The following is a 24,983-nucleotide window of genomic DNA, read 5'->3' as shown; positions in this document are numbered from 1 at the left end:
TCATCTGCAGAAAGGAGCATAATTGAGCAGAAACAACTTTTTCTAGTATTTTAGATATAAATGGAAGATTTGAAATAGGCCTATAATTAGCTAAGTTGCTGGGGTCCAGTTGTGGTTTCTTAATAATAGGTTTAATAACAGCTAACTTGTAAGGATTTGGAACATGGCCTAAAGATAAAGAAGAGTTGATAATGTTAAGAAGAGGTTCTCCTATAACAGGTAGCAATTCTTTCAGTAACTTTGTTGGAATTGGGTCCAATATACACGTAGCTGATTTAGAGCTATTTATAATTTTGTCTAGCTCGTCCTGTTCTATGATTTTAAAGCACTGTAGGTTATTTAGATTCAGTGGCGTGTTTACTGGATTTGAAGTATAAGGCGGTGCAGAAAGTTTAATATCTCCTATTTTCTGTCTAAAGCCATCTATTTTATCACTGAAAAAATTCATGAAGTTATCACTACTAATTTGCGGTGGAACGTTTTGTTCCAAAGATGACAGATTATTTGTTAATTTAGCAATGGTGTTAAATAAGAATCTAGGATTGTTATGATTATTTTCTATCAGTTTGCGGAGGTGCTCAGCCCTGGCAGATTTTAAAGCCCTCCTATAGCTGGACATACTGTCTTTGTATGCAATTCTAAAGACTTCTAAATTAGTTTTTTTCCATTTACGTTCCAGGGCACGGGTTGCTGTTTTGATAGTGCGGGTATGACTATTATACCATGGTGTAGTTTTATTCTCTCTAGCCTTTTTTAGTTTGATGGGTGCCACGGTATTTAGAGTGCTAGTAAAGATGGCATCCATACTGCTGGTTACTACATCAAGGTCATTTGCATTTGCGGGTGCATTTCGAAGTAGAGAAAGATCAGGTAAGTTATTTATAAATTCATCTTTAGTGGATGGAACAATAGTTCTACTAGGGCGATATATCGGAGCGGATTTGCTAATTTCAGGTAAACACAGCTTATATAGTAAGAGGTAGTGGTCTGTAATATCATCACTTTGTGGTATAATGTCTACATCAATGACCTCAATTCCATAAGACAGAATTAGATCTAGTGTATGCTTTAGGCGATGGGTTGGACCAATAACATTTTGCTTTATTCCTAGTGAGAGCAGTAAGTACTTAAACGCGAGCCCTAATGTGTCGTTAGCGTCATCTATGTGGATGTTAGAGTCTCCTACAATTAGTATTTTATCAGTTTTAACTAGTAAGTCAGAGATAAAATCAGAAAACTCTTTTAGAAAATTGACATAGGGTCCTGGGGGTCTATATATGGTGATTAGAGCGAGAGATAACATAGGTTTTTGCATAGTGTTTGGAAGGACAACATTAAGCGCTAATACTTCAAAGGAGCTAAACATAAGTCCGTTTCTCTGATTAACATTAAGAATATCACTAAAGATTGACGCGACTCCACCACCACGACCAGTTTGACGAGCCTCATGTTTATATAAGAATCCTGGAGGAGTTGCTTCATTTAAACTAATATAGTCATTTTGTTTCAGCCAGGTTTCAGTGAGACAGAGTGCATTAAGATTGTTATCTGTTATTATTTCATTTATGATAAGTGCTTTAGGTGCTAGTGACCTGATGTTTAGGAGACCAAGCTTCATGAAATTTGTATTTTCACTTTTTAGTGGTTCTTCTGGTTTAATTCTTAATAGATTATTTCTGGAGCACACAGTACGTTTATTTCTTGATCTAATAGTGCGAGGAACAGACACAGTCTCTATGGGGTTAGCAAGGTATGCATTACTGTTATTTATGTGGGACGAATAGGAGTCTGTGTGGCTAAATTGTGAATTTTGTGAGTTTTTACTTACTAGTCAGATAGAGCGAAGTATTCAGGAGATGTTGTCCGATAGGAGTTCAGCTCCAGCTCGACTGGGGTGCAGCCCATCAGCACGGAAAAGCCTAGGACGCTCCCAGAAAAGATTCCAGTTATTGGCAAAAAGCAATTTCTGTTCTTCACACCATGTTAATAGCCATTCATTCAGAGCAAAAAGTCTACTGAAACTTTCATTTCCTTGGCGGTAGGTAGAAAGCGGTCCAGAAACGATGATCTGCGTGGCGGGCGAGGTGCGTCGAACCGTCTCGATCAGGCTCCTGAAGTCCTTCTTCAGGATCTCCGTCTGCCGGAGCCCGGTGTCGTTCGTCCCCACGTGGAGGACGACGGCACCGAGGCTCTCGGCAGCGCTCAGGATAGTAGGTATCTGTGCAGAAATATTCTTAACTCGGGCACCAGGGAAGCAGAAAGTGCATACTTTGTTACCTTTGGAGGAAGCGGAGCGGACGTGACGCACGATTGAGTCGCCAATGATGGCCACATCGCGACCCGTCTCGCAGAGAGGGGCGAAGCGGTTCTCCGTGGGGATCTCGAACACCGGAGGAGGAGACGTTCTGCCCCGGGACCTGGTAAGCACCTTACGCGGCTGCACCCAGGGGCCGTGGTAGCCGGGTGTCGGCATGAACGACGCCTGAGTGAACCGCGTCCTCGGTGCGCTGGGCCTGGACAGAGAAGCACACGGGGTTGAGGAGGCAGGAGGATTGTCGTTGTATCGAACACTTACCTCAGACGAGCGAGTACGGGTTAAGAGCAGAGCCCTGATGCCCTCTCGCTTCGTCTCCAGCGAGAGAATCTGGGACTCCACTGCTTCCAGCTCCAGCTCCAGCGCCTCCATCGATGCTTCTCCAGCGGTGCTAGCAGGCTAAAGCAGGTGCTAGCAGGCTAAAGCTACAAACACCAGGCGGATGCTTGGGAGACAGAACGTTTAAAAGTAGATTTGTTTGTATAAGTGTGTTAAGGGATTGTTCACCCCAAGTAGGAGAGATAAATATTTAGTGAATGAGAAGGTATTTTGTGAAAAATAAAATGTAAATTGCGAATCTAAACTCCAAACAAACGCAGCGAAGCTACCGTCCGGTGACAGCGACAGTCTCAATTCTAAATGTTTATTGAGTTACATCTCTACAAGTGCACTTTCAGCTTGTTTTTTCTCACTCGGAACTATTTTACATGTATAAAAGAACACTCAAAACCCCCATGCAGAACCCCCAACACACATCAACACCCCCCCCCCCCCCTTATCACAGCAAATACACCAAACAGGTCAACCTTTAAACTTTTCTTTTTCCCACCAAATTCTTTAGTCTTTCCCGTTCTCTTTTCAGTAATATGTTGGTGTGGCTTTCTTTAACGTACTGCTTAATTTTTTGTTTCAGGTAGTCATCTGACACACAGTCCTCTGTCCATACAGCCCGTCTAACTCCTTCCGACTTCATCAGCGATGCGTCACTCTCCAGGTTACTGAGGTCTGTAATGATTAGGTCATTCAACATGAATTGAAAAAACGCTTGCTGTCTCGGTGTCATTCTGCCATCAGGATCCGCTTTCTCGGGCCAAAACGGTTTTAAAAGGCTGTCAAGCTCTTCTTCATCTCGCTTTCTTTTCAGCGCGTTGTCGTCCATTGAAGTTGCAGGCATCTCTTGGACTTCAGGCTCACTGTTCCTTTCCAGCCTGTCCCTTAGTTCCTGCAGCTGTTGGCCTTGGTCCGCAACCAGCGTTTTCAAAGAGGCCACCTCTGCCTTTAAGACAGCCATGTCTCCTTCCATTACTTTCTCTGCTGCCTCCTGCAGGACCCTGGTGTCCTGCTGTAAACTGGATATCTGGTCGATCGCGAAGCTTTCCAAGGATTTTAGTCTGGTTTCTATGGTTTCCTCGAGTGACAGGTCCAGGTCCACCTCTTCATCAGAGAACATCTTTAAGGTGTTCTGTTTGTCATGCGTTGATTGAAGCTGTAAATAAAAGAATGGGGATGGGCTTAATGAAGGTGATATACAAAGGAAAGGGGGATAAAGTAGATTTAAAAAATTATAGACCTATAACAATGCTCAATACTGATTTGAAGATTTTAGCAAAAGTTTTAGCTAACAGACTAAAGGAAGTGATGCCAAGCATAATAAAAACAAACCAAGCATATAGTATAAAAGTACGGGACATTGCTGACACAACTATGAGTATTAAAGACACAATAAGATATATAAATGATAAGAAGAAAGATGTTTTTTTAATTAGTCTGGACTTCGAGAAAGCTTTTGATAGAGTCGAGCATGACTTTTTATTTGGAGTGCTAAAGAGTTTTGGTTTTGGGGAAAATTTTATAAAGTGGGTTCAGATTTTATATAGAGGAGCTATAACCAGGATAAAATGCAATGGTTTTTTAACGGACTGTTTTAAAATAACAAGATCAATCAGACAGGGTTGCCCGTTATCTGCACTTTTATATGCATTAGTTGCAGAACCACTGGGATTAGCTGTGAAGCACGAGGAACGAATAAAAGTAATAGAGGTAGGGGGGGAGTGAATAAAATATTTCAATATGCTGACGATACCACATTAATACTACAAGATCTGGCAAGTGTAAAGCAAGCAATGGAAACAGTACAACATTTTTGCAAGGGTTCAGGAGCTAAAATAAACGAAGATAAAACAGTATATTTGAGATTTGGAGGAACTGAGGCTTTATCTGGACATTTTACATTCAAGGAAATGGATGAAATTAAAATTTTAGGCATTGTAGTTGGGAGGGATGAAAAGAAAGCAGAAGTAACTATGTGGGAGGAAATGTTAGGAGGGATTGAAAGAAGGCTGAGGTTTTGGAAGTTAATGTCCTTAACTTTGAAGGGGAGAGTTTTAATTTTGAATGTTTTAATGGTTTCTAAATTATGGAATATTTTATATGTGTCATCAATGCCACTGTGGATGGAAAAAAGGCTGAAAAAATGTTTTTTAGATTTTTTATGGGAAGGAAAGCCTACAAGAATCGCTTACGCAACCTTGATTGGAGAAGTGGGACTAGGTTTAATAGACGTGGAGCAAAGAAAAAACAGCTTAAGAGTGAGAGGGTCTACCAGATTTTTATAAAGAATTGATTGGAGCATGGGGGAAATTTTTAACTTGTGTACATTTTAATATACAAGGATGCGAGAACATTTTAAATCAGCCTTTATTCTTAAACAGTGACATACTTAATCAAGAGAAAGTGGTGTTTTTTAGGAAATGGTGGGAGGTGGGAATAACAAGAGTAAGGGATATTTTATATGAATTTAAGGAAGGATTCTTACCGGTGCAGTATGTTATTGATGTGATGGATGAAGCGAAGGAGGATTTTAATAGACAAGACTTAATAAAGGAATATGACATAATTAAAAATGCCATACCTGCAGAATGGTTAACAAGAATAGAAAATATGGAAGAAAATAAACCAAGTAAAGATGTGAGTGTAAGATTTGGAGAGAAATGGTGGGATTTTAAAGATTGTACAGTGAAAATGATTTATGGTTTTTTTAGAGATGGGGTTTTTAAGAAACCTGGTGCAAATCAGTACTGGATACGGCTGTTTAAAGATGTAAATGAAGACAACATATGGGATAATATAAATGACAAATTTGTACAATCAAAACTGGAGAATTTAGAATATATTATCAGGAGTGAAGCAGAAACAAACACATTGTTGTGAAGCTATGATGTAAAATGGACCTTTTTAATGTTTTGTCTTAAGTGTAATCTGTATAAATAAGTGAATTGTATGAATTTTGAACAGTATAATAAAAGAAAAAAAAATGTGACCACCTGGGAGAAAGATAGCGTTTTGGTCAAATGGAAGCAGGTGGACTTGAGGGTGAAGCAGCTGGACTTGAGGGTCCTAGAAAACCCATAGTAACTGTTATTCTCTGGCCTTCAAGGGAATAGAATGCTATTTTAGCTTTTTTGTGCGGTGCTGGCAAAAAAAAAACAGGTCCCATCTAGATTTGAATTTAGATCGCTGGATGCAGAGTGCTATCCATTACATTATGGAACCTCAAGATGGTGTAGAGCTGCTGCCCGAGATGAAGATGATGAATTAAAAAACTGGCCTTGCAGGAAAGTAGCAGAAGGTCCATCCAAGGCAAGGCCAATGTGCATTGATTTCTGAGTAACTCGTCATTCGGCATGCAGGGCTCCTCACACATTTACTGGAGCATTACTAGGTAGGGCCTTCAAAAGAAAAGCACGCCATTCTAGGCAATTTAACGACTAATTGGCAGGCAGGGCAAAGAAGCCACCACAGAACAGATGTGATCTTATTTTTTCTTTTTCGACCACGTCTAAAATGTTCAATTTTGATTGTGAAAAGGGGAATTAGCTTAAATGGTAGAACGGTCGCTTAGCATGCATGAGAGAGGTATCTGGATCGATGCCCGCATTATCCACTTCTGGCCATAGGAATCATCACCAGAAGCGATGTGACCACCTGGGAGAATGATAGCGTTTTGGTCAAATGGAAGCAGGTGGACTTAAGGGTGAAGCGGCTAGGCTTTTTGGGTGACTTTCATTCAACTGACCCTGTGCCCAAAACAGAACATCAACATTGCTTTGCCGAAACCCCGGATCAAACCAGGGACCTTTAGATCTTCAGTCTAACGCTCTGCCAACTGAGCTATTTTGGCTGCCATGACACAGCTTTCCTGCAGCAGGGATGTCTGTGAGACCAAGCTGAGCCCTTAAGTGCATCTGAGGCATAAGAGAGTAAAAATTTGGCCAGTACGGGTATCGAACCCGCGACCTTGGCGTTATTAGCACCACGCTCTAACCAACTGAGCTAACCGGCCGTTTTCTTACCAGTTTGCTGGAAAACCCAGAGTTAGTGTCATTCTTTGGCCTTCAAGGGAACAGATTGGATTTTAACTTTTTTTGTGCGGTGCTGGCAAAATAAAAACAGGTCCCGCCGAGATTTGAACTCGGATCACTGGATTCAGAGTCCAGAGTGCTAACCATTACACCATGGAACCTTTAGATGATATAGAGCTGTTGGCCGGCATGAAGATGATGAATTAAAAAAATGGCCTTGCAGGAAAGTAGCAGAAGGTCCATCCAAGGCAAGGCCAATGTGCATTGATTTCTGAGTAACTCGTCATTCGGCATGCAGGGCTCCTCACACATTTACTGGAGCAGGACTAGGTAGGGCCTTCAAAAGAAAAGCACGCCATTCTAGGCAATTTGACGACTAAATGGCAGGCAGGGCAAAGAAGCCACCAGAGAACAGATGTGATCTTATTTTTTCTTTTTCGACCACGTCTAAAATGTTCAATTTTGATTGTGAGAAGGGGAATTAGCTTAAATGGTAGACCGGTCGCTTAGCATGCGAGAAGTAGCGGGATCGATGCCTGCATTCTCCACTTGTGTTTTCATGCCTTTCACAGTGGCTTTTATTGCAAAACTGGTTGCACCTGGAGGGTTTAGAGCGAATTTCCTTACGTCAGCTTTGCCGGTTCTGTGTAGTACTAATCATTGCAATCCTTCAGAAGCCCTATCAAGTCACAGTTTTCTTTTATTCGATGGCGCGTCCGCAGTGGGAAATCAAAGCACTAAATATATAGCAGAGTGCTGTCGATTAGCCCATAGGAATCATCACCAGAAGCGATGTGTCCACCTGGGAGAAAGATAGCGTTTTGGTCAAATGGAAGCAGGTGGACTTGAGGGTGAAGCAGCTGGACTTGAGGGTCCCAGAAAACCCATAGTAACTGTTATTCTCTGGCCTTCAAGGGAATAGAATGCTATTTTAGCTTTTTTGTGCGGTGCTGGCAAAAAAAAAAAACAGGTCCCATCTAGATTTGAATTTAGATCGCTGGATGCAGAGTGCTATCCATTACATTATGGAACCTCAAGATGGTGTAGAGCTGCTGTCCGAGATGAAGATGATGAATTAAAAAACTGGCCTTGCAGGAAAGTAGCAGAAGGTCCATCCAAGGCAAGGCCAATGTGCATTGATTTCTAAGTAACTCGTCATTCGGCATGCAGGGCTCCTCACACATTTACTGGAGCATTACTAGGTAGGGCCTTCAAAAGAAAAGCACGCCATTCTAGGCAATTTGACGACTAAATGGCAGGCAGGGCAAAGAAGCCACTACAAAACAGATGTGATCTTATTTTTTTTTTTCGACCACGTCTAAAATGTTCAATTTTGATTGTGAAAAGGGGAATTAGCTTAAATGGTAGAACGGTCGCTTAGCATGCATGAGAGAGGTATCTGGATCGATGCCCGCATTATCCACTTCTGGCCATAGGAATCATCACCAGAAGCGATGTGACCACCTGGGAGAAAGATAGCGTTTTGGTCAAATGGAAGAAGGTGGACTTAAGGGTGAAGCGGCTAGGCTTTTTGGGTGACTTTCATTCAACTGACCCTGTGCCCAAAACAGAACAACAACATTGCTTTGCCGAAACCCGGGATCGAACCAGGGACCTTTAGATCTTCCGTCTAACGCTCTCCCAACTGAGCTATTTCGGCTGCCATGTCACAGCTTTCCTGCAGCAGGGATGTCTGTGAGACCAAGCTGAGCCCTTAAGTGCATCTGAGGCATAAGAGAGTAAAAATTTGGCCAGTACGGGTATCGAACCCACGACCTTAGCGTTATTAGCACCATGCTCTAACCAACTGAGCTAACCGGCCGTTTTCTTACCAGTTTGCTGGAAAACCCAGAGTTACTGTCGTTCTTTGGCCTTCAAGGGAATAGGATGCTATTTTAACTTTTTTTGTGCGGTGCTGGCAAAATAAAAACAGGTCCCACCAAGATTTGAACTCGGATCACTGGATTCAGAGTCCAGAGTGCTAACTATTACACCATGGAACCTTTAGATGACATAGAGCTGCTGGCCGACATGAAGATGATGAATTAAAAAAATGGCCTTGCAGGAAAGTAGCAGAAGGTCCATCCAAGGCAAGGCCAATGTGCATTGATTTCTGAGTAACTCGTCATTCGGCATGCAGGGCTCCTCACACATTTACTGGAGCAGGACTAGGTAGGGCCTTCAAAAGAAAAGCATGCCATTCTAGGCAATTTGACGACTAAATGGCAGGCAGGGCAAAGAAGCCACCACAGAACAGATGTGATCTTATTTTTTCTTTTTCGACCACGTCTAAAATGTTCAATTTTGATTGTGAAAAGGGGAATTAGCTTAAATGGTAGACCGGTCGCTTAGCATGCGAGAAGTAGCGGGATCGATGCCCGCATTCTCCACTTGTGTTTTCATGCCTTTCACAGTGGCTTTTATTGCAAAGCTGGTTGCACCTGGAGGGTTTAGAGCGAATTTCCTTACATCAGCTTTGCCGGTTCTGTGTAGTACTAATCATTGCAATCCTTCAGAAGCCCTATCAAGTCACAGTTTTCTTTTATTCGATGGCGCGTCCGCAGTGGGAAATCAAAGCACTAAATATATAGCAGAGTGCTGTCGATTAGGCCATAGGAATCATCACCAGAAGCGATGTGACCACCTGGGAGAAAGATAGCGTTTTGGTCAAATGGAAGCAGGTGGACTTAAGGGTGAAGCGGCTAGGCTTTTTGGGTGACTTTCATTCAACTGACCCTGTGCCCAAAACAGAACAACAACATTGCTTTGCCGAAACCCCGGATCAAACCAGGGACCTTTAGATCTTCAGTCTAACGCTCTCCCAACTGAGCTATTTTGGCTGCCATGACACAGCTTTCCTGCAGCAGGGATGTCTGTGAGACCAAGCTGAGCCCTTAAGTGCATCTGAGGCATAAGAGAGTAAAAGTTTGGCCAGTACGGGTATCGAACCCGCGACCTTGGCGTTATTAGCACCACGCTCTAATAAACTGAGCTAACCGGCCGTTTTCTTACTAGTGTGCTGGAAAACCCAGAGTTAGTGTCATTCTTTGGCCTTCAAGGGAACAGATTGCTATTTTAACTTTTTTTGTGCGGTGCTGGCAAAATAAATACAGGTCCCACCGAGAGTTGAACTCGGATCACTGGATTCAGAGTCCAGAGTGCTAACCATTACACCATGGAACCTTTGGATGATATAGAGCTGCTGGCCGACATGAAGATGATGAATTAAAAAAATGGACTTGCAGGAAAGTAGCAGAAGGTCCATCCAAGGCAAGGCCAATGTGCATTGATTTCTGAGTAACTCGTCATTCGGCATGCAGGGCTCCTCACACATTTACTGGAGCAGGACTAGGTAGGGCCTTCAAAAGAAAAGCACGCCATTCTAGGCAATTTGACGACTAAATGGCAGGCAGGGCAAAGAAGCCACCACAGAACAGATGTGATCTTATTTTTTCTTTTTCGACCACGTCTAAAATGTTCAACTTTGATTGTGAAAAGGGGATTTAGCTTAAATGGTAGACCGGTCGCTTAGCATGCGAGAAGTAGCGGGATCGATGCCCGCATTCTCCACTTGTGTTTTCATGCCTTTCACAGTGGCTTTTATTGCAAAGCTGGTTGCACCTGGAGGGTTTAGAGCGAATTTCCTTACGTCAGCTTCGTGTAGTAATGAAGTAATGAAGACATTTTAAAAGAAATAAAAACATACTATGAGGAGTTATTTAAAACACAAGGAGTTGATGAATTACAAATGGAAAAATTATTAAAACAGATAAAAACAAAAATAGATGAAGAGGACAAAAGAGAATGTGACCAAGAAATAAGAGAAGAAGAAATAAGAAAAGCAATAGAAAGCTTGAACAAAAGGAAAAGTCCAGGAATAGACGGGTTAAATAGTGAATTTTACGTATGTTCTAAAGAAATTTTAATACCAATTTTAACTGAAATTTTTAAAGAAATACTGCAAAAAGACGAATTAAATGAAAGAATGGGAATGGGATTAATGAAATTAATACACAAAAAAGGAGAAAAGACATTGTTAAAAAATTACAGACCAATCACAATGTTAAACACAGATTTGAAGATTTTAACTAAAATTTTAGCAAATCGATTAAAAGAAGTGATGCCAGAAATAATTCAAACAACACAGGCCTACGCGATAAAAGGAAGAGACATAGCAGACATAACAATGAGCATAAAAGACATCATAGAATATATGAAGGACAAAAAAGAGGAAGGATATATCATAAGTTTGGATTTGGAAAAAGCTTTTGACAGAGTTGAACACCAGTTTTTATTTGAAGCACTTAAAAAGTTTGGTTTTGGAGAAGTTTTTAGAAAATGGATCAGGATTTTATATAAGGGTATTTTAACACAAATTAAATGTAATGGCTTTTTAACAGAATGTTTTAAAATAACACGATCAATAAGACAAGGATGTCCTCTGTCAGCACTCTTATATTCACTTGTGGCAGAATCCCTGGGCCTAGCTATCAATGAAGAAGAAAAAATAAAAGGAATCGAAATTGAAGTAAATAAAGTAAATAAAATGTTTCAATATGCAGATGACACTACATTAATAGTAAAAGGAAAAGAGAGTGTGAAAGAAGCAATGATAATAGTACAACAACTTTGTAAAGGATCGGGACGTAAAGTAAATGAAGACAAAATGGTTTATATGAAGTTTGGAAAGGAGACAGATTTAACAGAATGCACTCATTTTAAAGAAGTAGAAGAAATAAAGATTTTAGGAGTTTTAATGGGGAAAGATGCCAGAACAGCTAGAGATAAGATGTGGGAGGGTTTTTTAACAGATATAGAAAGGAGGTTAAATTACTGGAAACTAAGAACACTGACATTAAAAGGGAAAGTTTTGATTATAAATGTTTTAATGGAGTCTAAGTTGTGGCATGTTTTATATGTTTTAGAAATGCCAATGTGGATAGAAAAGAGGTTGAAAAAATGTTTTACTGATTTTTTATGGGGAGGTAAGCCACCAAGGATTGCTTTTAATACAGTTGTAGGGGAAACAGACAAGGGTGGGTTGGGTTTAATAGATGTAGAACAAAGGAAAAATAGTTTAAGAGTGAAAAGAATAAAGAAGTATCTAGAAAAAGAAAACAAAGCAGAGTGGAAAAAAACAATGAAATATTTTTTAAACAAATGTGGTCATTTTAACATGGGAGATGGGATTTTATGGATGAAAACAAAAGCTTGGATGACAGAAAACTTACCTGAATTTTATAGAGAAATTTTAAGTGCGTGGGGGAACTTTTTAACAAAAGTGCAATATAATCCACATGGAAGGGAAAACATTTTAAACCAACCTCTTTTCTTGAACAACAACATTTTAAGTCAAGGGAAGGTTTTATTTTTTAAGAAATGGATAGAAGTTGGCATTTTAAAAGTAAGGGACATTTTATATGAATTTAAAGAAGGATTTTTAACCGAACAATATGTTATAGACACAATGGAGGAGGCGAAAGAGGAATACAACAGAAGGGAAATTGAGAAAAATCTTGACATAATTAAACAGGCAATTCCGAAAGAATGGATACGAAGCATAGACAATTTTGAAAAAGAAAAAGAAACAAATGATTGAAGGATAGCATTTTTTTTTATTGTTAGATTTTGCTAAACATTTACTAATAAATGCAGACATAAAGGGTTTCTTCTTTTAAAGGGTTAGCTGCTTTATTAGGTGCACAAAGTATAGAGAAATGTTACAGGATGCTAGCACATCCTGTTTTTGGGTGGGGGTGATGGTGAATGACAAAGATGTATAAGCTGTGTGTACGTGCTCTGAAACATCTGCCTTAAAAGGTGAACTGTTAAGAGAAGATACATAGATACTAGGAAGAGGAATATCTGGTTGATGAATGGTCAAACTCCATATAAGGTTAGAGAGTGTTTGAGAAACAGTATAAAAGCCTGAATACAGGAAGCTCATTTGCCATTATATCCCTTCTGCGCAGAACATGTATTCTCTAACTTCTTGCATTCAAAATAAAACTTCTTAATTTTCAACTCAGATCTCCGTCAATTTTTGAACATGCAATGGACCATTTGAGTCCTACAGTATGTGAAAATAGGAGAAAAAATACACGATTTTAAAGAATGTACTGTGAAGAATATTTATTGTTTTTTTAGAGAGAAAGTTTTTAAAGAACCAACAGCAAACAAATACTGGATGGAAAAATACAATGTAAAAGCAAATGAAATATGGGGAAACATGAAAGGAAGGTATGTAGAAACAAAAGTCGTATGTCTAGAATTTTTAATAAGGCACAAAGCAATATTTTCAGATGTCATTTTAAACAAGATAGGGATGGAACAAAGTGCAATATGTAAAGTATGTCAAAAAGAAGAAGAGGGTTTTTTACACATGTTTTTATATTGTCAAGAATTGTAAAGTTTTTTAAAAGATTGTAAAGTTTTAATTAAAGGACTACTTGGAGACTGGGATGAAAATGAAACAGAATGGAGCAGAGTATTGATGTTGGGATGGAATAAGAAAAATGAAAATAAGAAAATTGTCAACCTATGTATCATGCTGATGAAGAATGCAATGTGGGAAAGGAGAATTGTGGCAAAAAAAGAGAAAATTGTGAAGGATGTATGGGCAATTTTAAGGAGGAAAACGGAAGGATATGTGGAAAAACTGTATATATATTATAAAAACGAGAAAAACTTAGGAGAACTGCACAAAAATTTGACGGACAAAGCATGTCAAGTTTTTAAAGAAATGAACTGGAATTTAATGTTTTGATTCCAAATGATGTTTTAATGTGTACTGTATTGTGCTTTACCGTGTGGAATTGTAATTGAAATTATTTAAAAAAAAAAAAATGCCTGATCTCATCTGAACTCGGAAGCAAAGCAGGGTTGGGCCTGGTTAGTACTTGGATGGGAGACTGCCTGGAAATACCAGGTGCTGTAAGCTTTTTGAATTCCTTCATTTGGCAGCGAATAAACTTCCCGTGTCCCAGCTCTGCTGCTGGTGTCTTTTCTGCTGCTGGTGCCCCGGAGCAGAAACAGAAAACAAACAAATTAAGAACTGGTAAACAATTGAGGTGACAAGGGAGTTGTTTCTGTAATAATTTTTTTTTTTTTTAAACGCCTGTCATAGAAAAAGAGGCGGAGCTGTGCTATTTATGGTGTTTCTATGTTAATTGTAGCAGGTTTTGCTGTGACTTTAGTTAATGAACATTTAGTGGACTTCTGATCTAAATCAGTCTAACATGTACAATTATACAGACAAAAATAGGAGCGGCAATGATTCTGTTGTTAGATTTGTTTATGGATCTTGAACAACCCACCAGCTTTATATGTAAGCACCATTTTTGTCTTTGTACACAGTCTCTTCTCTGTAGGCACCATACAGGATTCAAAATGGCCTTTCGCGTTAGGTATCTCGTTACCTTTTTAGTCATAATAGGTAATATGCATGGCAATGCAGGAAGTTAATGACATGCAAACACATCTCAAGAAGGTTTTCACAGCTACCGTGTTTCATCCACCAAACATTGCTCCCAAATTGAAGTGAGACCTTCAAAGACAACCCAGATGGGACTTGAACCAACAATCCCAAGCCCCGGAGGCTGATGCCTTATCCATTAGGCCACTGGGCCTTTTCGCCAATCATTTGTCAAGGATCTTTTGTATGCCTTCAACAAGATGCCAACGCATGGAAAACTGCACTTTAGGATCTCGATGCCAGTTTGCATTCCATCAAAAAAGATGTGTGCAACTAATGGACAAACATTTTCTTTGTGCAATCATCCACATTCGTGTCTCATTGGTCCTGGGGTATGGTTCTCGCGTATGGTGTGACTGGTCTTGAGTTTCAAATTCCAGACAAGGCCACTCTCATTAACTTGAAATCACAACCTTTCTGCAGCTATTCCTTTGTTTGCATTTCATCATCATCCACCTAACATGAGACCATTAGTTGAAAGCCACGGGGTACTTGAAGTCAAGATCTCTATTACATAAGCTTAGCGGAACCATTTAGGTTTGTAACGTGACAGTGAGATTCAAGCAAGATTGGATGAATCTTATTTGAAGTGTGCAGCAAGTCTGAGAATTCGAAGCTAACTATTGTCCTCAGATCATCACGCCTCAGTTTTGAGAAGACCAGTCGGAATTGTTTCACACAACTTAAATGTAACCCAACAAAAACAACCCAGTTTGGACTCGTACCCACAATCCCCAGCTTCGAAGGCTGATGCCTCATTCATTAGGCCACTGGGTCAACACTAGCCTTTGTCATATCTGATGTATTGCTCAGGAAGTTCTTGTAACTCAGAAAAACAGTACTTTAGGATCCCTATGCCATATTGCATTCAGACGATCTGGTGTGTACACCTAATGACAAAACAGCTTCTCTGAGGAGTTTTCCATTGTCATGTTTTTTTGACCTAAGGGTATGTACCTAGCTTTTTAAAGGTAACACTGGATTGTCTAGCACAGTCAACTTAAAAGGAACTGCATCAAAGACAACCCAGTTGGTACTTTAAACTCACAATCCCCAGCTTCGAAGGCTGGTGCCTTATCCATTAGCCCACTGGACTGTTTTATACTTACTGTGAACTGTAATATGCCTCCAGGGAGTTGCTGACAGACGTAACAAAAACAACATGAACAAAGAGTAGAGTGGATCGGTCTCACAGAATTTTTTGTGGCACTGCAGACAGCCCCTACAGGGCTCGTTGGTCTAGGGGTATGATTCTCGCTTTGGGTGCGAGAGGTCCCGGGTTCAAATCCCGGACGAGCCCTACGACAGTCGTAGAAAAAGCAGCTGTGCTGTGCTGTGCTATCCAAGGTGCTTCTATGTTAATTGTAGCAGCTTTTGCTGTGACTTTAGTTAATGAACATTTAGTGGACTTCTGATCTAAATCAGTCTAACATGTACAATTATACAGACAAAAAAAGGAGCGGCAATGATTCGGTTGTTAGATTTGTTTATGGATCTTGAACAACCCACCAGCTTTATATGTAAGCACCATTTTTGTCTTTGTACACAGTCTCTTCTCTGTAGGCACCCTGCAGAATTCAAAATGGCCTTTCGCGTTAGGTATCTCGTTACCTTTTTAGTCATAATAGGTAATATGCATGGCAATGCAGGAAGTTAATTACATGCAAACACATCTCAAGAAGGTTTTCACAGCTACCGTGTTTCATCCACCAAACATTGCTCCCAAATTGAAGTGAGACCTTCAAAGACAACCCAGATGGGACTTGAACCAACAATCCCAAGCCCCGGAGGTTAATGCCTTATCCATTAGGCCACTGGGCCATTTCGCCAATCATTTGTCAAGGATCTTTTGTATGCCTTCAACAAGACGCCAACGCATGGAAAACTGCACTTTAGGATCTCGATGCCAGTTTGCATTCCATCAAAAAAGATGTGTGCAACTAATGGACAAACATTTTCTTTGTGCAATCATCCACATTCGTGTCTCATTGGTCCTGGGGTATGGTTCTCGCATATGGTGTGACTGGTCTTGAGTTTCAAATTCCAGACAAGGCCACTCTCATTAACTTGAAATCACAACCTTTCTGCAGCTATTTCCTTGTTTGCATTTCATCATCATCCACCTAACATGAGACCATTAGTTGAAAGCCACGGGGTACTTGAAGTCAAGATCTCTATTACCAAAGCTTAGCGGAACCATTTAGGTTTGTAAGGTGACAGTGAGATTCAAGCAAGATTGGATGAATCTTATTTGAAGTGTGCAGCAAGTCTGAGAATTCGAAGCTAACTATTGTCCTCAGATCATCACGCCTCAGTTTTGAGAAGACCAGTCGGAATTGTTTCACACAACTTAAATGTAACCCAACAAAAACAACCCAGATGGGACTTGAACCCACAATCCCCAGCTTCGAAGGCTGATGCCTCATTCATTAGGCCACTGGGTCAACACTAGCCTTTGGCATATCTGATGTATTGCTCAGGAAGTTTTTGTAACCTAGAAAAACAGTACTTTAGGATCCCTATGCCATATTGCATTCAGACAATCTGGTGTGTACACCTAATGACAAAACAGCTTCTCTGAGGAGTTTCCATTGTCATGTCTTTTTGACCTAAGGGTATGTACCTAGCTTTTTAAAGGTAACACTGGATTGTCTTGCACAGTCAACTTAAAAGGAACTGCATCAAAGACAACCCAGTTGGTACTTTAAACCCACAATCCCCAGCTTCGAAGGCTGGTGCCTTATCCATTAGGCCACTGGGCTGTTTTTATTGCCTGTGAACTGTAATATGCCTCCAGGGAGTTGCTGACACACATAACAAAAACAACATGAACAAAGAGTAGATTGGGTCGGTCTCACAGAATTTTTTGTGGCACTGCATACAGCCCCTACAGGGCTCGTTGGTCTAGGGGTATGATTCTCGCTTTGGGTGCGAGAGGTCCTGGGTTCAAATCCCGGACGAGCCCTACGACAGTCATAGAAAAAGCAGCTGTGCTGTGCTATCCAAGGTGTTTCTATGTTAATTGTAGCAGCTTTTGCTGTGACTTTAGTTAATGAACATTTAGTGGACTTCTGATCTAAATCAGTCTAACATGTACAATTATACAGACAAAAATAGGAGCGGCAATGATTCTGTTGTTAGATTTGTTTATGGATCTTGAACAACCCACCAGCTTTATATGTAAGCACCATTTTTGTCTTTGTACACAGTCTCTTCTCTGTAGGCACCATACAGGATTCAAAATGGCCTTTCGCGTTAGGTATCTCGTTACCTTTTTAGTCATAATAGGTAATATGCATGGCAATGCAGGAAGTTAATGACATGCAAACACATCTCAAGAAGGTTTTCACAGCTACCGTGTTTCATCCACCAAACATTGCTCCCAAATTGAAGTGAGACCTTCAAAGACAACCCAGATGGGACTTGAACCAACAATCCCAAGCCCCGGAGGCTGATGCCTTATCCATTAGGCCACTGGGCCTTTTCGCCAATCATTTGTCAAGGATCTTTTGTATGCCTTCAACAAGATGCCAACGCATGGAAAACTGCACTTTAGGATCTCGATGCCAGTTTGCATTCCATCAAAAAAGATGTGTGCAACTAATGGACAAACATTTTCTTTGTGCAATCATCCACATTCGTGTCTCATTGGTCCTGGGGTATGGTTCTCGCGTATGGTGTGACTGGTCTTGAGTTTCAAATTCCAGACAAGGCCACTCTCATTAACTTGAAATCACAACCTTTCTGCAGCTATTCCTTTGTTTGCATTTCATCATCATCCACCTAACATGAGACCATTAGTTGAAAGCCACGGGGTACTTGAAGTCAAGATCTCTATTACATAAGCTTAGCGGAACCATTTAGGTTTGTAACGTGACAGTGAGATTCAAGCAAGATTGGATGAATCTTATTTGAAGTGTGCAGCAAGTCTGAGAATTCGAAGCTAACTATTGTCCTCAGATCATCACGCCTCAGTTTTGAGAAGACCAGTCGGAATTGTTTCACACAACTTAAATGTAACCCAACAAAAACAACCCAGATGGGACTCGTACCCACAATCCCCAGCTTCGAAGGCTGATGCCTCATTCATTAGGCCACTGGGTCAACACTAGCCTTTGTCATATCTGATGTATTGCTCAGGAAGTTCTTGTAACTCAGAAAAACAGTACTTTAGGATCCCTATGCCATATTGCATTCGGACGATCTGGTGTGTACACCTAATGACAAAACAGCTTCTCTGAGGAGTTTTCCATTGTCATGTTTTTTTGACCTAAGGGTATGTACCTAGCTTTTTAAAGGTAACACTGGATTGTCTTGCACAGTCAACTTAAAAGGAACTGCATCAAAGACAACCCAGTTGGTACTTTAAACTCACAATCCCCAGCTTCGAAGGCTGGTGCCTTATCCATTAGCCCACTGGACTGTTTTATACTTACTGTGAACTGTAATATGCCTCCAGGGAGTTGCTGACACACGTAACAAAAACAACATGAACAAAGAGTAGAGTGGATCGGTCTCACAGAATTTTTTGTGGCACTGCAGACAGCCCCTACAGGGCTCGTTGGTCTAGGGGTATGATTCTCGCTTTGGGTGCGAGAGGTCCTGGGTTCAAATCCCGGACGAGCCCTACGACAGTCGTAGAAAAAGCAGCTGTGCTGTGCTATCCAAGGTGTTTCTATGTTAATTGTAGCAGCTTTTGCTGTGACTTTAGTTAATGAACATTTAGTGGACTTCTGATCTAAATCAGTCTAACATGTACAATTATACAGACAAAAAAAGGAGCGGCAATGATTCGGTTGTTAGATTTGTTTATGGATCTTGAACAACCCACCAGCTTTATATGTAAGCACCATTTTTGTCTTTGTACACAGTCTCTTCTCTGTAGGCACCATGCAGAATTCAAAATGGCCTTTCACGTTAGGTATCTCGTTACCTTTTTAGTCATAATAGGTAATATGCATGGCAATGCAGGAAGTTAATTACATGCAAACACATCTCAAGAAGGTTTTCACAGCTACCGTGTTTCATCCACCAAACATTGCTCCCAAATTGAAGTGAGACCTTCAAAGACAACCCAGATGGGACTTGAACCAACAATCCCAAGCCCCGGAGGTTGATGCCTTATCCATTAGGCCACTGGGCCATTTCGCCAATCATTTGTCAAGGATCTTTTGTATGCCTTCAACAAGACGCCAACGCATGGAAAACTGCACTTTAGGATCTCGATGCCAGTTTGCATTCCATCAAAAAAGATGTGTGCAACTAATGGACAAACATTTTCTTTGTGCAATCATCCACATTCGTGTCTCATTGGTCCTGGGGTATGGTTCTCGCATATGGTGTGACTGGTCTTGAGTTTCAAATTCCAGACAAGGCCACTCTCATTAACTTGAAATCACAACCTTTCTGCAGCTATTTCCTTGTTTGCATTTCATCATCATCCACCTAACATGAGACCATTAGTTGAAAGCCACGGGGTACTTGAAGTCAAGATCTCTATTACCAAAGCTTAGCGGAACCATTTAGGTTTGTAAGGTGACAGTGAGATTCAAGCAAGATTGGATGAATCTTATTTGAAGTGTGCAGCAAGTCTGAGAATTCGAAGCTAACTATTGTCCTCAGATCATCACGCCTCAGTTTTGAGAAGACCAGTCGGAATTGTTTCACACAACTTAAATGTAACCCAACAAAAACAACCCAGTTTGGACTCGAACCCACAATCCCCAGCTTCGAAGGCTGATGTCTTATCCATTAGGCCACTGGGTCAACACTAGCCTTTGTCATATTTGATGTATGGCTCAGGACGTTCTTGTAACTCAGAAAAACAGTACTTTAGGATCCCTATGCCATATTGCATTCAGACGATCTGGTGTGTACACCTAATGACAAAACAGCTTCTCTGAGGAGTTTTCCATTGTCATGTTTTTTTGACCTAAGGGTATGTACCTAGCTTTTTAAAGGTAACACTGGATTGTCTTGCACAGTCAACTTAAAAGGAACTGCATCAAAGACAACCCAGTTGGTACTTTAAACTCACAATCCCCAGCTTCGAAGGCTGGTGCCTTATCCATTAGCCCACTGGACTGTTTTATACTTTCTGTGAACTGTAATATGCCTCCAGGGAGTTGCTGACACACGTAACAAAAACAACATGAACAAAGAGTAGAGTGGATCGGTCTCACAGAATTTTTTGTGGCACTGCAGACAGCCCCTACAGGGCTCGTTGGTCTAGGGGTATGATTCTCGCTTTGGGTGCGAGAGGTCCCGGGTTCAAATCCTGGACGAGCACTACGACAGTCATAGAAAAAGCAGCTGTGCTGTGCTATCCAAGGTGTTTCTTATGTTAATTGTAGCAGCTTTTGCTGTGACTTTAGTTAATGAACATTTAGTGGACTTCTGATCTAAATCAGTCTAACATGTACAATTATACAGACAAAAAAAGGAGCGGCAATGATTCGGTTGTTAGATTTGTTTATGAATCTTGAACAACCCACCAGCTTTATATGTAAGCACCATTTTTGTCTTTGTACACAGTCTCTTCTCTGTAGGCACCATGCAGGATTCAAAATGGCCTTTCGTGTTAGTTATCTCATTACTTTTATAGTCATAATAGGTAATATGCATGGCAATGAAGGAAGTTAATGACATGCAAACACATCTCAAGAAGGTTTTCACAGCTACCGTGTTTCATCCACCAAACATTGCTCCCAAATTGAAGTGAGACCTTCGAAGACAACCCAGATGGGACTTGAACCAACAATCCCAAGCCCCGGAGGTTGATGCCTTATCCATTAGGCCACTGGGCCATTTCGCCAATCATTTGTCAAGGATCTTTTGTATGCCTTCAACAAGACGCCAACGCATGGAAAACTGAACTTTAGGATCTCGATGCCAGTTTGCATTCCGTCAAAAAAGATGTGTGCAACTAATGGACAAACATTTTCTTTGTGCAATCATCCACATTCGTGTCTCATTGGTCCTGGGGTATGGTTCTCGCATATGGTGTGACTGGTCTTGAGTTTCAACTTCCAGACAAGGCCACTCTCATTAACTTGAAATCACAACCTTTCTGCAGCTATTTCCTTGTTTGCATTTCATCATCATCCACCTAACATGAGACCATTAGTTGAAAGCCACGGGGTACTTGAAGTCAAGATCTCTATTACCAAAGCTTAGCGGAACCATTTAGGTTTGTAACGTGACAGTGAGATTCAAGCAAGATTGGATGAATCTTATTTGAAGTGTGCAGCAAGTCTGAGAATTCGAAGCTAACTATTGTCCTCAGATCATCACGCCTCAGTTTTGAGAAGACCAGTCGGAATTGTTTCACACAACTTAAATGTAACCCAACAAAAACAACCCAGATGGGACTTGAACCCACAATCCCCAGCTTCGAAGGCTGATGCCTCATTCATTAGGCCACTGGGTCAACACTAGCCTTTGTCATATCTGATGTATTGCTCAGGAAGTTCTTGTAACTCAGAAAAACAGTACTTTAGGATCCCTATGCCATATTGCATTCAGGCGATCTGGTGTGTACACCTAATGACAAAACAGCTTCTCTGAGGAGTTTTCCATTGTCATGTCTTTTTGACCTAAGGGTATGTACCTAGCTTTTTAAAGGTAACACTGGATTGTCTTGCACAGTCAACTTAAAAGGAACTGCATCAAAGACAACCCAGTTGGTACTTTAAACTCACAATCCCCAGCTTCGAAGGCTGGTGCCTTATCCATTAGCCCACTGGACTGTTTTATACTTACTGTGAACTGTAATATGCCTCCAGGGAGTTGCTGACACACGTAACAAAAACAACATGAACAAAGAGTAGAGTGGATCGGTCTCACAGAATTTTTTGTGGCACTGCAGACAGCCCCTACAGGGCTCGTTGGTCTAGGGGTATGATTCTCGCTTTGGGTGCGAGAGGTCCTGGGTTCAAATCCCGGACGAGCCCTACGACAGTCATAGAAAAAGCAGCTGTGCTGTGCTATCCAAGGTGTTTCTATGTTAATTGTAGCAGCTTTTGCTGTGACTTTAGTTAATGAACATTTAGTGGACTTCTGATCTAAATCAGTCTAACATGTACAATTATACAGACAAAAAAAGGAGCGGCAATGATTCGGTTGTTAGATTTGTTTATGGATCTTGAACAACCCACCAGCTTTATATGTAAGCACCATTTTTGTCTTTGTACACAGTCTCTTCTCTGTAGGCACCATGCAGAATTCAAAATGGCCTTTCACGTTAGGTATCTCGTTACCTTTTTAGTCATAATAGGTAATATGCATGGCAATGCAGGAAGTTAATGACATGCAAACACATCTCAAGAAGGTTTTCACAGCTACCGTGTTTCATCCACCAAACATTGCTCCCAAATTGAAGTGAGACCTTCAAAGACAACCCAGATGGGACTTGAACCAACAATCCCAAGTCCCCGGAGGCTTGATGCCTTATCCATTAGGCCACTGGGCCATTTCGCCAATCATTTGTCAAGGATCTTTAGTATGCCTTCAACAAGATGCCAGCGCATGGAAAACTGCACTTTAGGATCTCGATGCCAGTTTGCATTCCATCAAAACAGATGTGTGCAACTAATGGACAAACATTTTCTTTGTGCAATCATCCACATTCGTGTCTCATTGGTCCTGGGGTATGGTTCTCGCATATGGTGTGACTGGTCTTGAGTTTCAAATTCCAGACAAGGCCACTCTCATTAACTTGAAATCACAACCTTTCTGCAGCTATTTCCTTGTTTGCATTTCATCATCATCCACCTAACATGAGACCATTAGTTGAAAGCCACGGGGTACTTGAAGTCAAGATCTCTATTACCAAAGCTTAGCGGAACCATTTAGGTTTGTAACGTGACAGTGAGATTCAAGCAAGATTGGATGAATCTTATTTGAAGTGTGCAGCAAGTCTGAGAATTCGAAGCTAACTATTGTCCTCAGATCATCACGCCTCAGTTTTGAGAAGACCAGTCGGAATTGTTTCACACAACTTAAATGTAACCCAACAAAAACAACCCAGTTTGGACTCGTACCCACAATCCCCAGCTTCGAAGGCTGATGTCTTATCATTAGGCCACTGGGTCAACACTAGCCTTTGTCATATCTGATGTATTGCTCAGGAAGTTCTTGTAACTCAGAAAAACAGTACTTTAGGATCCCTATGCCATATTGCATTCAGGCGATCTGGTGTGTACACCTAATGACAAAACAGCTTCTCTGAGGAGTTTTCCATTGTCATGTTTTTTTGACCTAAGGGTATGTACCTAGCTTTTTAAAGGTAACACTGGATTGTCTTGCACAGTCAACTTAAAAGGAACTGCATCAAAGACAACCCAGTTGGTACTTTAAACTCACAATCCCCAGCTTCGAAGGCTGGTGCCTTATCCATTAGCTCACTGGACTGTTTTATACTTACTGTGAACTGTAATATGCCTCCAGGGAGTTGCTGACACACGTAACAAAAACAACATGAACAAAGAGTAGAGTGGATCGGTCTCACAGAATTTTTTGTGGCACTGCAGACAGCCCCTACAGGGCTCGTTGGTCTAGGGGTATGATTCTCGCTTTGGGTGCGAGAGGTCCCGGGTTCAAATCCCGGACGAGCCCTACGACAGTCATAGAAAAAGCAGCTGTGCTGTGCTATCCAAGGTGTTTCTTATGTTAATTGTAGCAGCTTTTGCTGTGACTTTAGTTAATGAACATTTAGTGGACTTCTGATCTAAATCAGTCTAACATGTACAATTATACAGACAAAAAAAGGAGCGGCAATGATTCGGTTGTTAGATTTGTTTATGAATCTTGAACAACCCACCAGCTTTATATGTAAGCACCATTTTTGTCTTTGTACACAGTCTCTTCTCTGTAGGCACCATGCAGGATTCAAAATGGCCTTTCGTGTTAGGTATCTCATTACTTTTATAGTCATAATAGGTAATATGCATGGCAATGCAGGAAGTTAATGACATGCAAACACATCTCAAGAAGGTTTTCACAGCTACCGTGTTTCATCCACCAAACATTGCTCCCAAATTGAAGTGAGACCTTCAAAGACAACCCAGATGGGACTTGAACCAACAATCCCAAGCCCCGGAGGTTGATGCCTTATCCATTAGGCCACTGGGCCATTTCGCCAATCATTTGTCAAGGATCTTTTGTATGCCTTCAACAAGACGCCAACGCATGGAAAACTGAACTTTAGGATCTCGATGCCAGTTTGCATTCCGTCAAAAAAGATGTGTGCAACTAATGGACAAACATTTTCTTTGTGCAATCATCCACATTCGTGTCTCATTGGTCCTGGGGTATGGTTCTCGCATATGGTGTGACTGGTCTTGAGTTTCAACTTCCAGACAAGGCCACTCTCATTAACTTGAAATCACAACCTTCTGCAGCTATTTCCTTGTTTGCATTTCATCATCATCCACCTAACATGAGACCATTAGTTGAAAGCCACGGGGTACTTGAAGTCAAGATCTCTATTACCAAAGCTTAGCGGAACCATTTAGGTTTGTAACGTGACAGTGAGATTCAAGCAAGATTGGATGAATCTTATTTGAAGTGTGCAGCAAGTCTGAGAATTCGAAGCTAACTATTGTCCTCAGATCATCACGCCTCAGTTTTGAGAAGACCAGTCGGAATTGTTTCACACAACTTAAATGTAACCCAACAAAAACAACCCAGATGGGACTTGAACCCACAATCCCCAGCTTCGAAGGCTGATGCCTCATTCATTAGGCCACTGGGTCAACACTAGCCTTTGTCATATCTGATGTATTGCTCAGGAAGTTCTTGTAACTCAGAAAAACAGTACTTTAGGATCCCTATG

General features: G+C 41.0%; 13 non-coding genes across 13 annotated transcripts; 6 read left to right on the top strand and 7 right to left on the bottom strand.

Annotated features, from left to right (window-relative positions):
- Positions 1-6,582: 6,582 nt before the first annotated feature.
- On the bottom strand, positions 6,583-6,656 carry trnai-aau (transfer RNA isoleucine (anticodon AAU)). The gene has a single exon. It is a non-coding gene; the product is annotated as a tRNA-Ile (tRNA).
- A 108-nt stretch (positions 6,657-6,764) lies between these two features.
- trnaq-cug (transfer RNA glutamine (anticodon CUG)) lies at positions 6,765-6,836 on the bottom strand. Its single transcript has one exon. It is a non-coding gene; the product is annotated as a tRNA-Gln (tRNA).
- Positions 6,837-8,262: 1,426 nt separating this feature from the next.
- trnaf-gaa (transfer RNA phenylalanine (anticodon GAA)) lies at positions 8,263-8,335 on the bottom strand. Its single transcript has one exon. It is a non-coding gene; the product is annotated as a tRNA-Phe (tRNA).
- Positions 8,336-8,423: 88 nt separating this feature from the next.
- Positions 8,424-8,497, bottom strand: trnai-aau (transfer RNA isoleucine (anticodon AAU)). The gene has a single exon. It is a non-coding gene; the product is annotated as a tRNA-Ile (tRNA).
- A 109-nt stretch (positions 8,498-8,606) lies between these two features.
- On the bottom strand, positions 8,607-8,678 carry trnaq-cug (transfer RNA glutamine (anticodon CUG)). The gene has a single exon. It is a non-coding gene; the product is annotated as a tRNA-Gln (tRNA).
- Positions 8,679-9,603: 925 nt separating this feature from the next.
- On the bottom strand, positions 9,604-9,677 carry trnai-aau (transfer RNA isoleucine (anticodon AAU)). Its single transcript has one exon. It is a non-coding gene; the product is annotated as a tRNA-Ile (tRNA).
- Positions 9,678-9,786: 109 nt separating this feature from the next.
- Positions 9,787-9,858, bottom strand: trnaq-cug (transfer RNA glutamine (anticodon CUG)). Its single transcript has one exon. It is a non-coding gene; the product is annotated as a tRNA-Gln (tRNA).
- A 5,519-nt stretch (positions 9,859-15,377) lies between these two features.
- Positions 15,378-15,449, top strand: trnap-ugg (transfer RNA proline (anticodon UGG)). The gene has a single exon. It is a non-coding gene; the product is annotated as a tRNA-Pro (tRNA).
- A 1,593-nt stretch (positions 15,450-17,042) lies between these two features.
- trnap-ugg (transfer RNA proline (anticodon UGG)) lies at positions 17,043-17,114 on the top strand. The gene has a single exon. It is a non-coding gene; the product is annotated as a tRNA-Pro (tRNA).
- Positions 17,115-18,704: 1,590 nt separating this feature from the next.
- trnap-ugg (transfer RNA proline (anticodon UGG)) lies at positions 18,705-18,776 on the top strand. The gene has a single exon. It is a non-coding gene; the product is annotated as a tRNA-Pro (tRNA).
- Positions 18,777-20,366: 1,590 nt separating this feature from the next.
- On the top strand, positions 20,367-20,439 carry trnap-ugg (transfer RNA proline (anticodon UGG)). Its single transcript has one exon. It is a non-coding gene; the product is annotated as a tRNA-Pro (tRNA).
- Positions 20,440-22,029: 1,590 nt separating this feature from the next.
- Positions 22,030-22,101, top strand: trnap-ugg (transfer RNA proline (anticodon UGG)). The gene has a single exon. It is a non-coding gene; the product is annotated as a tRNA-Pro (tRNA).
- Positions 22,102-23,692: 1,591 nt separating this feature from the next.
- On the top strand, positions 23,693-23,764 carry trnap-ugg (transfer RNA proline (anticodon UGG)). The gene has a single exon. It is a non-coding gene; the product is annotated as a tRNA-Pro (tRNA).
- Positions 23,765-24,983: the final 1,219 nt, after the last annotated feature.

Source organism: Danio aesculapii, chromosome 4 (genome assembly GCF_903798145.1).
Source record: "Danio aesculapii chromosome 4, fDanAes4.1, whole genome shotgun sequence".
Lineage (NCBI taxonomy): Eukaryota > Metazoa > Chordata > Actinopteri > Cypriniformes > Danionidae > Danio > Danio aesculapii.
This window is presented reverse-complemented; position numbering and strand designations above follow the sequence as displayed.